This window comes from Octopus bimaculoides, chromosome 5 (assembly GCF_046866305.1).
Source record: "Octopus bimaculoides isolate indiv1 chromosome 5, ASM4686630v1, whole genome shotgun sequence".
NCBI classification, from domain to species: domain Eukaryota; kingdom Metazoa; phylum Mollusca; class Cephalopoda; order Octopoda; family Octopodidae; genus Octopus; species Octopus bimaculoides.
In genome coordinates this window covers 85881421-85894017 of record NC_142932.1, presented here as the reverse complement: position 1 = coordinate 85894017, position 12597 = coordinate 85881421, and the positions used below count along the sequence as shown (strand labels likewise).

The 12597-nt window shown below is 33.3% G+C and overlaps 1 protein-coding gene across 6 annotated transcripts in view; it reads right to left on the bottom strand.

The window, feature by feature from the left end:
* The window catches only part of LOC106881289 (neuroglian), a 139766-nt gene that overhangs the window by 122481 nt on the left and 4688 nt on the right, over positions 1 to 12597 (bottom strand). For 2 of the 6 annotated variants that reach the window (XM_089352512.1, XM_089352514.1), the window contains exon 1: positions 7679 to 7800. The exons of the other annotated variants lie outside the window; for them this stretch is intronic. The gene's annotated coding sequence lies outside the window, so the exon portion shown is untranslated. Of the gene's footprint in view, positions 1 to 7678; positions 7801 to 12597 lie in introns of those variants that run through there. 6 annotated transcript variants of the gene reach the window in all.

Sequence of the window (12597 nt, the reverse complement as noted above, 5' to 3'; positions counted from 1 at the left end):
CACAAAAAATAGCTTACTGGATAGAATGATGGAATTCCAAATCGAAATCTAGTAGAATTCTAATGTATTCAAAATACAGAAATAAAGCTACATAAAACTTATATGCTCTAGACTAATGGGATTATAAACATTTCTGTATCTAAAAGAAATTGTATTGTTTGCGAGAAATTGTTATAATCATTATTCATTCATTTTTTACCTCCGTTTTTTTTCCATACTAGCATGAGTTAGGTGAATGATTTATTGAGGCATTATTTTACAGCTGGAAGCCCTTCCCATTTATACAATTCTTATCTGTATTTCAAGAAAGTGGGTGAGCAATTTAATAATGAAGTGACAAGAATGGCACCACTCACAGTCAGTGGCTTTCATAGATTCCATATATAAATAAACACACACACACACACACATAAAACAAGTTTCCTTCAGTTTCCATCTATCAAATCTATTTACAAAGCTTTGATTGACCTAGGACTATGCTGAGACTAAACCCAAAAACCATGTGAGTGGAAAGTGAACTTCTCTACCACATAACCATTAGGAATTATAATTTAAATATTATTATTTTCAACAAATATCATTATTTTCAACAAAGTAAGCTTGTAGTATTGTTAGCATGCCAAGGATAATACTTTGTGACATTTTGTCTGTCTTTACATTCTGAGTTCAAATTCTGCTGAAGTCAACTTTGCCTCTCATCCTTTTGGGATCAATAAAATAAGTACCAGTTGAGTACCAGAGTTCATTTAATTGACTTAGCCCCTCCTCCAAACCTGCTGGCCTTGTGCCAAAATTTGAAACCCATATCTTCGGCAAATAAATTTTGATTATTATTTCATTTTAGTGACAATAAAACTGAGATTTAATAAAATAAATAGAGTCCCAGTTTAATTTATAACACTTTCCAACTGAGCATTAAACATAGTTTTATTTGATGCTAAGAACAGAATTTTTCTATAGAAATAAAATAAACATGAATTTGAATATGATAAATTTATGTTAATTTTATTTGAATAGTGAAACATACTTAAAATCTTGAATTATGTATAAAATCTTGTTATACATAATTGAAAACAATGAACTGTAATCGTAAAATATTGAAACCACAGGTAAGAATTTACACTGCTTTTGCATACACACACACACACACATACATATATACACACACACACACATATATACGTACATACACACACACATTCATATAGATTTGTTCATCCTCTTCTCTATATGGCTATCATGGAGGTGTTTGAGGCATTGTTTTACAACTGGATGCTCATCCTGCCACTAATTATTACCTGTTTTACAAGAAAGGGATATCTTATTTCACACTCCTCCAAAGGTGCAAAGTGAGTGACTTCCAGAGTGCAAATGTACACTCACACATAGATGCACAAGTGTACACACACATTCACACCCACACCACACACTCAGTATCCCCCACTCCATAGGTTTCTTTCAGTTTCTGTCAATGAAATTCATTTACAAGGCTTTGGTAGATGCTTACCTAGTGTATTGTACAGTGGGACTGAACCTGAAACCATGTGGTCAGGAAACAAACAGTTTGACTATATACCTATATCTATCCATCTATCATGTGTCTATCTATTTCAAAGAAAGAGAAAAAAAAAGAGAGAAAAAGAAAGAGAAAGAGAGAAAAACAAAGAGAAAGAGAGAATAGAAACTGAAAATTCATCTAAATGTTGTTCTATATTGTTTCACAGAAGTTGGGGAGGATAATCAACATAAACATACAAAGTTGCTATAGAACATTGTTCTTGGAGTACGCACACACACACACACACACACACAAGCATCTAAGACTGTATGTTTATATACATACATATACATATAAGTATGTATTATTTGTATTTGTAAATATGTATGTATGAAGTGTACATGTATACACAAGTACACTTGAAAGATTAGTGACATTAATTCATTGAGAAATAAGTGAAAAAATGATGTCAGTTCACTTGTGCATATATACTGTAAAACTAGAGGGAAGTCAAGGCATAGACCAAATAATTTCAATACACACACATACACACATGGTCATATGTGTATGTGTGTACAAGAGAGAAAGAGTGAGAAAGAGTACATAGATGAGAAAGCAGTACTCAATACATATACAAAAGCGGTGAGCTTGTAGAAACGTTAGTGCGCCTGGTGAAATGCTTAGTGGTATTTCGCCTGTGTTTATATTCCAGGTGCAGGAGTGGCTGTGTGGTAAGTAGCTTGTTTACCAACCACATGGTTCCGGTTCAGTCCCACTGCGTGGCACCTTGGGCAAGTGTCTTCTACTATAGCCTCGGGTCGACCAAAGCCTTGTGAGTGGATTTGGTAGACGGAAACTGAAAGAAGCTTGTCGTATATATGTTTGTATGTATGTGTGTCTGTGTTTGTCCCCCCAACATCACTTAACAACCGTTGTGGGTGTATTTATGTCCCCGTAACTTAGCGGTTTGGCAAAAGAGACCGATAGAATAAGTACTAGGCTTACAAAGAATAAGTCCTGGGGTTGATTTGCTTGACTAAAGGCGATGCTCCAGCATGGCCACAGTCAAATGACTGAAACAAGTAAAAGAGATACCATATTCTGTTCACAGCTGAATCTTTACTCCACACTATTCAGTACTTCCAGCACAATATTATCGAATTAGTATTTCATTTACTGGTCCCAGAAAAAATAAAAGCTTTCAAACTTTAAAACTCTTGTACTTAATATATCAAGCAGCACTACAATCTATCAGAGAAGATAGCTCAAATATAAGTTCATTTATTTATGAATACAGTGTTTATTATTAGATAGAACAGTAGTATCAAGCATACATATATTAGTTATCATATTAGTTTCCTCTCAATCTTTAGCAAATCAAATAATTAAGATCAAGATACTCTCAATATTAGTGATTATAAATATATATTTGTTATAGAATTTAACTTACCATTCATCAACTGATGGATGATGGTAACATTACACAAAAATATTAAAGCTAAACTCAATGCTCTAACAGAATAATTTCAATTAGCTTTGGCTTTCTGATCAATAATCATAATTTTCCTTATTAATTTATTACAATACTAAACTTAAAAATCTTAGAAACATTTTAATAATCAAACAGTGTTTTATTCAATTATAGCTTTGAAACATTTCAGTCATGCTTTTTACAACTGTAGATTTAAGTAGCTAAGAGTGAGTTTAGATCTCCATAGAATTCTTAAGTTCTGAAGTGAATAATGCTGAGTTCTGTTTTGTATTGTAACAAGCCAACCGAAATCTTTGGAAAAGTAATTCATTATTATCTGTCTAATCTAGATGGAGTTGTTAATTTGAAATGTTTGTCTGTCAGTGCTTATTCAACACTTACATAATGACTCAATATATCAGACTAAACATCGAGAATTGAAACTTTAACCTTAACACCAAGGAAATGAGGACAAGATATATTTTATTTGAGTTTGTGAATAGATTTTTAAAAACGTTCTAAAATGTATATATTTATGGAAAATTGGTTAACTATTCAATAAACACTTTAAAAATATGTTTTAAGTAAATAGCTAACTGCTTTGAGTTTCTGAAATTGTATTTGTACCGGAAAGGAAGTAAAAGATTAATACTTATAGACAAAGAATGGTTAAAGATTGGTTACTGTCTTCAACTCATGATTTACTGTTAAAATTCAGAATTCAAAGAAAAAGTAATGGTTTTTGAGCCTCAACTGAAATTTAAACTAGAGGAGTCCAATTCTACAAGCAATTAAATGGTTGCTAACCCATATAAATTCTAATTTGAAAAAAAAACTGCTCTCCAAATGCAAGCATTAAAAAAACATTACCCCATCATAAAAAAAGCAACAAAAACAAAATTTAAAAACAACAGAAGTTTTTAAATATTTAACACTCAAAATGGCAATGAAGAAAGTGTTCTTGTTGAGTAACAAAGGAATTTATTATATTAAATTGTCTATTTTTTCCTGTTCAACACATTAAACAAGACTTACACTGATTATGTTAAATTTCCTTTTCTTCTGCTAGTGACTATCAACCAGATCTACCATTTTATAAGAAAACTTTAACCTTTCATACCATTTTTTAAATCTTCACATGAAGTGCTATTTATTTGAAAGCGCATCCTTGATTTACTTTTCCTGATAACGACCATGTTACTTTACTCATCAATGGATTTCTAAGAACAATTCTTTTTAGTAAGACTACACAACTCTGTAAGAACCCAGCTTTTACTGGGAATCTGTCAAACTCAATCTCTTATTTAACTATAGCACTATTTATCTATTCACTTTACAATCATAGCACTTTTCTGAAATTATAGAATTTATCTAGATTATCCATAGAGGTAAACAATATCATTTAAATCTTGAGGAGTTTCATGAAAACACAGTTATGTCTCATCATTCAATAATGCTTCAAACAATTGAATGATGTATTCTGAAAAAGGCCAACTACCAACAAATATAGCAGCCAGTTACTCCTCAAATTACACCTTTCCATTGTAAAATACAAAGAGCACATTAGATCATGTAGTCTTAGTAATTTCTAAAAATATAGATGGTCATAACTGGAACACATTTAATTACAGGTCACCAGATATATTTTGACAATGAAGTAGAATTTTGCTTCTTCCTGCATCTGAACAAATACATGTGCCATCTAAATGAATTCTCTGTAAGTCAATATAAATTCTTTTCATGCTTTTTGCAACTGGAACATCTTCTCTGTACACTGGCTCCCTTTTGTGGCACTTAGTGTTGAGGTGACAATTGACTTTATTCCTAAAAATGCATTCCTGTTGGTATATCATCATGTTGTTTATGGCCATTTTATTGTGATTAAATATCTGGGACCCTATGCTACTTAGACAGCTATAATTTACTTCCACAGAATTATTATTGAGCATTTTGTGATATCCATGGCTTGTAATGAAGTAGGTATTAAAGTTTGTGTGTGTGTGTGTATATATATATAATCTTTGGTTAGAGATTGATTTCATCAGCTATGTACACTCTCTTTGCAAGAAGAAAAATGAGAGTGTCTGTTGTTGTTTAGTCCCAGATCTACTCTGATTAAGCATTTATTTGTTCAGATATAAGAAGAAGCAAAATTCTACCTAATTTTCAAAATATGTCTGGCAACTGAAAAATCAAGGAATTGAAGATACTCCAGTCTAGTGAAGTACAGCTGCAAATACAATGGATATAGCAGTAATGGGTATAGCAAATACAGTGGGTATAGCAGTAAAGTTACTGTAAAGTTAAAGATGTTGATTCAACCCACTAATATTTGAAATAGGAAGAAACCTTCTTTTCTTGTTTGCACACTAGGAAATTTAAGCTGAAAACTTTTAAGCATTTTCCTGTCCTACATGCATTTCAAAATAAAATTGGTTAAACACCTAAGCCCCTCCAGAATAGGATCCAGTAATCTTAACATCTATGTTCAAGCATATCTTCTCTTCCCTCCATACATGCCTATGTTTCTTTACACCTTGCTTCAATCCAAACTCTTTGTTCCACAATCTCTTTTTTTCCTCTCACTTCTCCTTCTGCAATCCTCAAATTTTCTTTCCTCACTCCTATAAAGTCTGTCCAGACTTTATAGGAGTGGTTCTACAAAGTGCAATTATATCTGCTATCACAAGGTGTTTTTACAAACTGGTACATGTGCATTCAAAGTCTGACATGAACACTATTAGTTATAATTTGTTGAATAGATCAAGAGAATAGGAGCTTAGTACCTGACATCACTGGAATTTTAATTGGACTCTATATTACAATTGGGTGGGGGAAAAATTATATACATTTCTTTTAACTAACAAACAGAACCCTTATTGCATTACCTTGCTTGGTTTCAGAATCATCAAGTTATCTATATTCTTGAGTTTAACAAGAGGGATTCTATCTGTTGTAGAATACTGCATTTATATTCAGCCTTTTTGCAATGATTATAACGAACCCATTCATTACATGTATATTTACCTTTGAAAATGTTAGGTCCAGTCTGCTAAACAAACTCATGCTACTGCATACATCGATTAAAGATGAGCTAGAAAAGCATACATTCTATGGATTTCTTTTTTGGTCTTACTTTGTGGTCTGTACTTCTATATAACAAGATGATGAAAGTCACAGGCTATACTGTGAACAATCTACAGAGATAGGTGAAAGCTTGGGGAAGATTAGCATTTCAAATGATTCTAGTTTGGTAACATATTATCTTGAAACTTCTTTGTATCGGTCCTAAATTTACTACCAGCAAAAAAAATTTATATACTCTGAATTCAGAAGAACCAGCAGCAACACTAATATGAGAACCATTTCTCTCTCAATGTCTTTTCCTGATGGACTTAGTAATCTTTTTTCTTGTGCCAAATTTTTGTATTTTTATACCAATCTTTTTGTATTTTTGTACCAATCTTTTTTCTTGTGCCAAATTTTTGTATTTTTATATTCTTTTATTTAAGGAGGCTGGTAAGCTCCCTTGCAAACTTGAACACTCAGGAGTTATTTCTTTTGTCTTAAATATAGAAAACTCTTGTTTTAATACCTGTGGTAATGCATGATCGAAACAAAAAACAAGACTTGTGCTGCTATATGCTAATTTAACATTGTTTTGATGTTTATTTCACTAAGGCAACCCAATGAACTGTGTAGTTCCAATGTAACAAAAGTATTATTTGTTAACAGTACTGGTTTCAGCAAATCCAAATACACACACATAAGTGTTTTTTCCTATCAGATAAAAAGAAGCTTCCAAATGGTGAACTTTTCATCTTCCTATGACGTAAAAACTTATCCAAAGATGTGAACTTCACTGTATAATTTTTGCTAATACAGACTACATCAGTTTCCATGGATTCTATTTTTATTAAATATATTTACACACAGACAAGTCTACTGTATCATTATTGTTATTACTATTTTACTGATCTTTACTCCTTCCCACTTTTCAGTCTCTCATGTCTTCTTGCAACTAATATCCAGCCGCATTTCCAGCTCTCCTGTTCCCACACACTTCTACTTGTCTCCTATCTTGAGGGTCCACCTTAACACTTATCACCACTATTTTTATTTCTTCCCAGCTCATTCAGGCTACTTTCACTTTCTCTGCTATGAGTAGCGATGAAACAACTCTATACTTTAACCCCTCATCCATAACATAAAGCTGCCTCCCCCATTACTGTAGTCCCATTCAACTGAAGAGAGTCTTCATCTTGCAGGTTGCATGGTGACCTTACCAGTGTATGTTCCATGAAAAATGCACCCAGTACATCCTGTAAAAATGGTTGACATTAGGAAAGGCAGCCAGCCATAGAAATCATTCCAAAGCAAACACAGGAGCATAATTCAGTTTTTCAAATCCACTGGATCCAGTCAAACAGTCCAACCCATGCTAGCATGGAACACAGATGTTAAATGATGATGATGGTGATATATTATAAAAGCTTGCTCATTATATTACTAGTGTTACAAGAATGGTAAGTCTATTCCTCTTAAAGTTTATTCAGTATCTAATCTTTTTCCTGTAGCATTTATTGCCTTACATTAAAAATCCCTTGTCTGAACATGTTCCACCCACTTATATATCTACACACACATGCATATATGAGGAAATTATCAACCACACCTCTTTCAAATCTCAGCAAACTAATAAATCTAACCTTTTCTCTTCAAATGACATTCGCAACAATGCTGTTAATATTTCAGTAACCATTTTGTAGTATTTAATTATGTCCTCTCACATTCAGAGTTCAAATCCCACTGATGTTGACTTTGCCTTTTATTTCACTATGGAAAAAAAAAAAAATTCCTGTGATGCCTAGAATCTATTAAAATGACTATACTCTGGGATCACTCCACCCACTAGATAATATGTATTCAGTCTTGTACAGAAGTTAAAATTCATTAGTATATTTCCTAAAGGCAGAATCAGTAGAGTGGGTATCAAAATGCCTGACACAACCCTTTATATCTTGAGCTAAATCCTGCCATGGTTGACTTTACTTTTCAGTCTCTCATAGTAGAACAATTATCAAGTACACAAGTCAATTTATATGACTAACTCTCTTTCAACAAAAATGAGTGTCTTGTGTTAATATCAGAAAGGGTTATTATTTTATAACCTTCAATATCTCTCTCCATTACTTTCCTTTAGCCAGGAAAGGGCAAACAGTGTGTCTCTCTGGTGGCTAAACAACTGAAGACACTTTCCTTTTTATCTAAGCCCTCTTTAATTTCTTCAACTCTATCTGGAAAAGGAGAAGATAGAGAGAGCGATACTGCCCATCAATGAATTTGCTGAAAGGTGATTGGGCATAATGAAAATGGTCCTTGTAAATGAGCCTGCCCTCAACATGCACCTGTAAAGCAGAGAACACAGCTGAAAGAGAGTATTTGCTCATGGCATTAAGGATAAACTAGGAATTATTGAGTTGACCTCCGTCCCTGGGACATTTCATTTCATTTCATTTATTTCTATACTGTTGTTTTCCAACTTACCGCCTATTGGGGTTGAGAAATATTGTCTCCTGGGATTGAAATATATATTATTAGGAAACATGTTTTTTTGTTCAATAGTGTGTTTGGTTAGTTTGCCTCAATTTCTGTATATGAGGACCAACATGCCGATATTATAATCATGTTATTTTCTTAGAGAATATTTTTAATATTAAAGACTTGTAGATGGAGCATAATTTATTGACCAATTTCTATTTAAGACAGAGGTAAAAAAATTAGCTTGTGAAATCTATAGGAGTTAACAGCATACAATTTGCATTATGACTGGTGAATGACTAATTTGTTGAATTCTGATTAGATTAGTCTGTACATTGGTCTATTAATGTTATTAGCAATAAGCTTTGCTGTTTGGAAATTAATCACCCGGCGCAGAACATAAAACCTAACCAAAATGTTTTTGCTTAAATTCCTTGTATAAACTGACTTTTCATATGTCAGAGAAAGAATGGTGAGGAAACAAACTCTCTGTCTTTCAGGGAGACTGTAACTGATAAATTTTGATTAAATGTAATGTAGGTAATAAACCTTTTAAAGAAGTTCTTACAACGCAAAAGGGAGTTTTACGAGAGAGAACGTGAAAGAGGAAGAGAAATTAGGCGAATGACTGTATGCAGCAGCAGCAACAATAACGGTTGCAGGTGGTATCCACAGCTACAGGTCTTGGAGAGGGAACAGAAATCTTATGGAATCTGAAACTGGATAATAGCTTTGACAAATAAAAATAAAGAAACAAAACAGCCTAGAACAGTAACAAAAATAATAAAGAAATCCGAACGAAATGAATGCAGTGTAAAATAATATGGTAATGTAAATGGAGGAGGGAGTGGCTTGTATCGGGATTTGACTACTACACCTCTACAAATGTAGTAATAAAAAAATGAAAAAGAAAATTAAGATATGACGGCAGCTGGGTAAAACAGTTGTGATGTGAATGTAGAGAAATAGGGAGAATAAAGAAGATTAGTGAATAATAGGAGTGACTGATGTAATTGAAGAATTCGTATAGTGAAAGGGAGTGGAACAGAAAGAAAAGTAACAGCAAATCGAGTGTGCTGCAGTCATTACAAATGTCGACAACAACATTATTGATGACGATGATGATGGTGACGATAATGATGACCATGCAGGCAAATAACCATGCTTTCAATGGAATTTTCGGTAGGTTTTTATCGACAAGCCCGTATGAATCATTTTTATCGAATAGCTTTCATCGTCACTGTCGTTATTTTTATTATGAATAAGACAAGCTGCAGGATATTAATATCTCGTTTCATTTCATGCTTGCAACCAATGCGATTAAAACTCCGAAACGGCAATGGTAGTGGTAGTAATAGTAGCAGTAGTAAAGTTATCTCGAAGGCATTGTGATACAGGTTGGCTTTTATCCTGTTACACAAAATTATCATGAATACTGTTAATGTTGGTAACACCCCCCCCCCCCCCCCCCCCCAGCCATAATATATATTGTAGATGTGTGAGGAGAAATAACTGACAGTTTGATGGAAAATAAAATAAAAGCACATTTATTACATCACCGAATAAAAGAATATCTGATTAAGCGAGTAACTTTGATGGTTGTTTGAAGATATAGTTTATACGAGTAATATGATAGCTTACTACTCGTCTTGGAGAATTTTAAGTCACACACATAGAGCAGACGGCTAGGTGTTCTAATGTTTAATTTTCGCTCTTCTCTTGATATACAATATACATTAATAACAGATTTCATAATTTGGCTGGAACTGTAAGAAAACGGTATCCAGGTTAGAATAACCATCACACGAAAAAAACATTTCACGTGGTAAACACGCAAAAGACAGTGTCATTACACACACACACACACACACATCGACCAAAGTATAAAATTAAAACGATTCACATCGTTAGAGAATATCTTTCAGTGTGATGTTATATTATCAAAAATTGTTGAAGTGGAAAATTGAAATAAGAACGCGATTGGAAGGGAATTTTTTAAGGCGAAACATATTTAATAATTACTGGCAGGTAGAATCGTTAGAGCATCGGACATTTGAGTTCAAATCCCACCGAAGTCAAATTTGCCTCTCATCCATCCGGGCTCAATAAGATAAAGTACCAGTCTAGTACTGGAATGGATATAATCAACTAATCCCGCTCTCCATATTTCTGGCCTTGTGCCCATGCTAGAAAATTATTATTATGAAAGGCGGAAAAAAAAGGCAAAAAAAAAAAAATGGCCTTATTCCAGAATAAGAAATCCTCCTCATCATCAACGTCAATGCAATCCACAGTCACCAGCATCACCATCACTACCCATCAGCACAATCGTCATCATTACAACCACCATCATTACCACCACCACTATCACCATCATCGTTATCAATCGTCTAATTTGCACTGCTCGCTTATGCATACGAGCAACAATTGCCGCCTGGTTATATTTTACTCCCGTTCGATATTATAAAACTCATAAAGGGGACGAAACAACAACCGCCGCAACAGAAGCAAACCCTAGTTGTTAGTCTAATGATGAAAGGAGTTCGATAACTTGAACATGCGAGGCGCAATGTCATTTCTAATTGATAGGTCGGTCGCTCTGACTACGGTACACACCAGTACACACCGATATAGATGCAGCAAATTCTCTTAGACGTATAATGCTAACGAACTAAAAATATTTGACTGACGTTAGTAAAATATACCAAATTAAATCTAGCAATGTTTTACACTACCTTACTAGATTTTTTTATGCAGTACACAGGTACGCTTATACATATATATATATATACTGTGAGAGTGAGAGAGAGAGAAAGAGAGAGGGTACACAAGTATATCAGAAAGACGAGAATTATAAAACTGAATAATAGATCATGTCGATTTTCGACCAACTCTTCCGCTTTCTATCGATTTTCATACAATGCAGTATAGTAGTTGTTCTACTAGTCTCTCTCTCTCTCTCTCTCTCTCTCTCTCTCTCTCTCTCTCTTTTACTACTACTACTACTACTACTAATAATAATTTTAGTTGCACCTGTAGTATTAGTAGTATGGCACATGAAAACATTAAAACAAAAACAGAATCGAATTTATAAACTTTCACTCTGTATCTATCCCTTTTCCCTACTTAAATATTACACTGATGATTTAGTAGAATTTAATGTAAATTTTCATAGAATCACGCACCTCTATAATACTCACACATTGAAATTGTTTAATATGTTAAATGAGTATTATTTTTCAAATACTTACAAAGAGAGTTGATTAAAAATTACATACAGAATAATGAATAACAATATATATAATTTTAAAATATATATAATTTTAAAAATCGATCAAATATAAAATGAAAGCGACATTAACCATGAGAATTTCAAAGATTAATTTAAATCACACATTCCAAGAACACACAAGAGAGAGCATTATAATTTTTGATTAAAATTACTTATAATGCTACCACTTTTGAAAAATAATAATTTGGTATTTTTGTATGGTTGATAGTTTTACTGCATGAAGCAAGATTTGTTACCATGCCAACATCTTGAAATGAATATGAAGGTAGTGGGAGCATACCCCACATTTTTGAGAGTATATTACTATATGTAACCACACCTTCATCAGCAAACATTCTTTTTTATACCGCTTGAAATAACAATTGCAAACAAACGTTTCTTAGAAATTATGGCTTAAATTATGAAAGGGTTTTCGGTAAAACGAAATAAATAAAACGAAAAAGAAAAGAATGAGAAATACGTGACACACACACACACACACACACACACACACACACACACACACAATCACGGCAATGAAGACAACACAGGAGGGACAAGTTTTAACAAATCGTATATTAGTTTAACACTTAAAAAAAAGGAAAACGTCTTGACGTTTCGGACGCTTGCCATTCATCAGAAGGAAGAAAAATAAAGGAGAGCGAATGAGAAAACAGAGGGAGAAAATAGAAAGAAATGTGAAGAGAAAAAGAGAAAGAAAAAGAGGGCAGATGAAAGAAGTGGGGTCGTTGCGGGAGATTAGCTGCAGTATAGGAGATATTGAAAAAAAAAAGGCTGTATAAGCGTTGACAATAT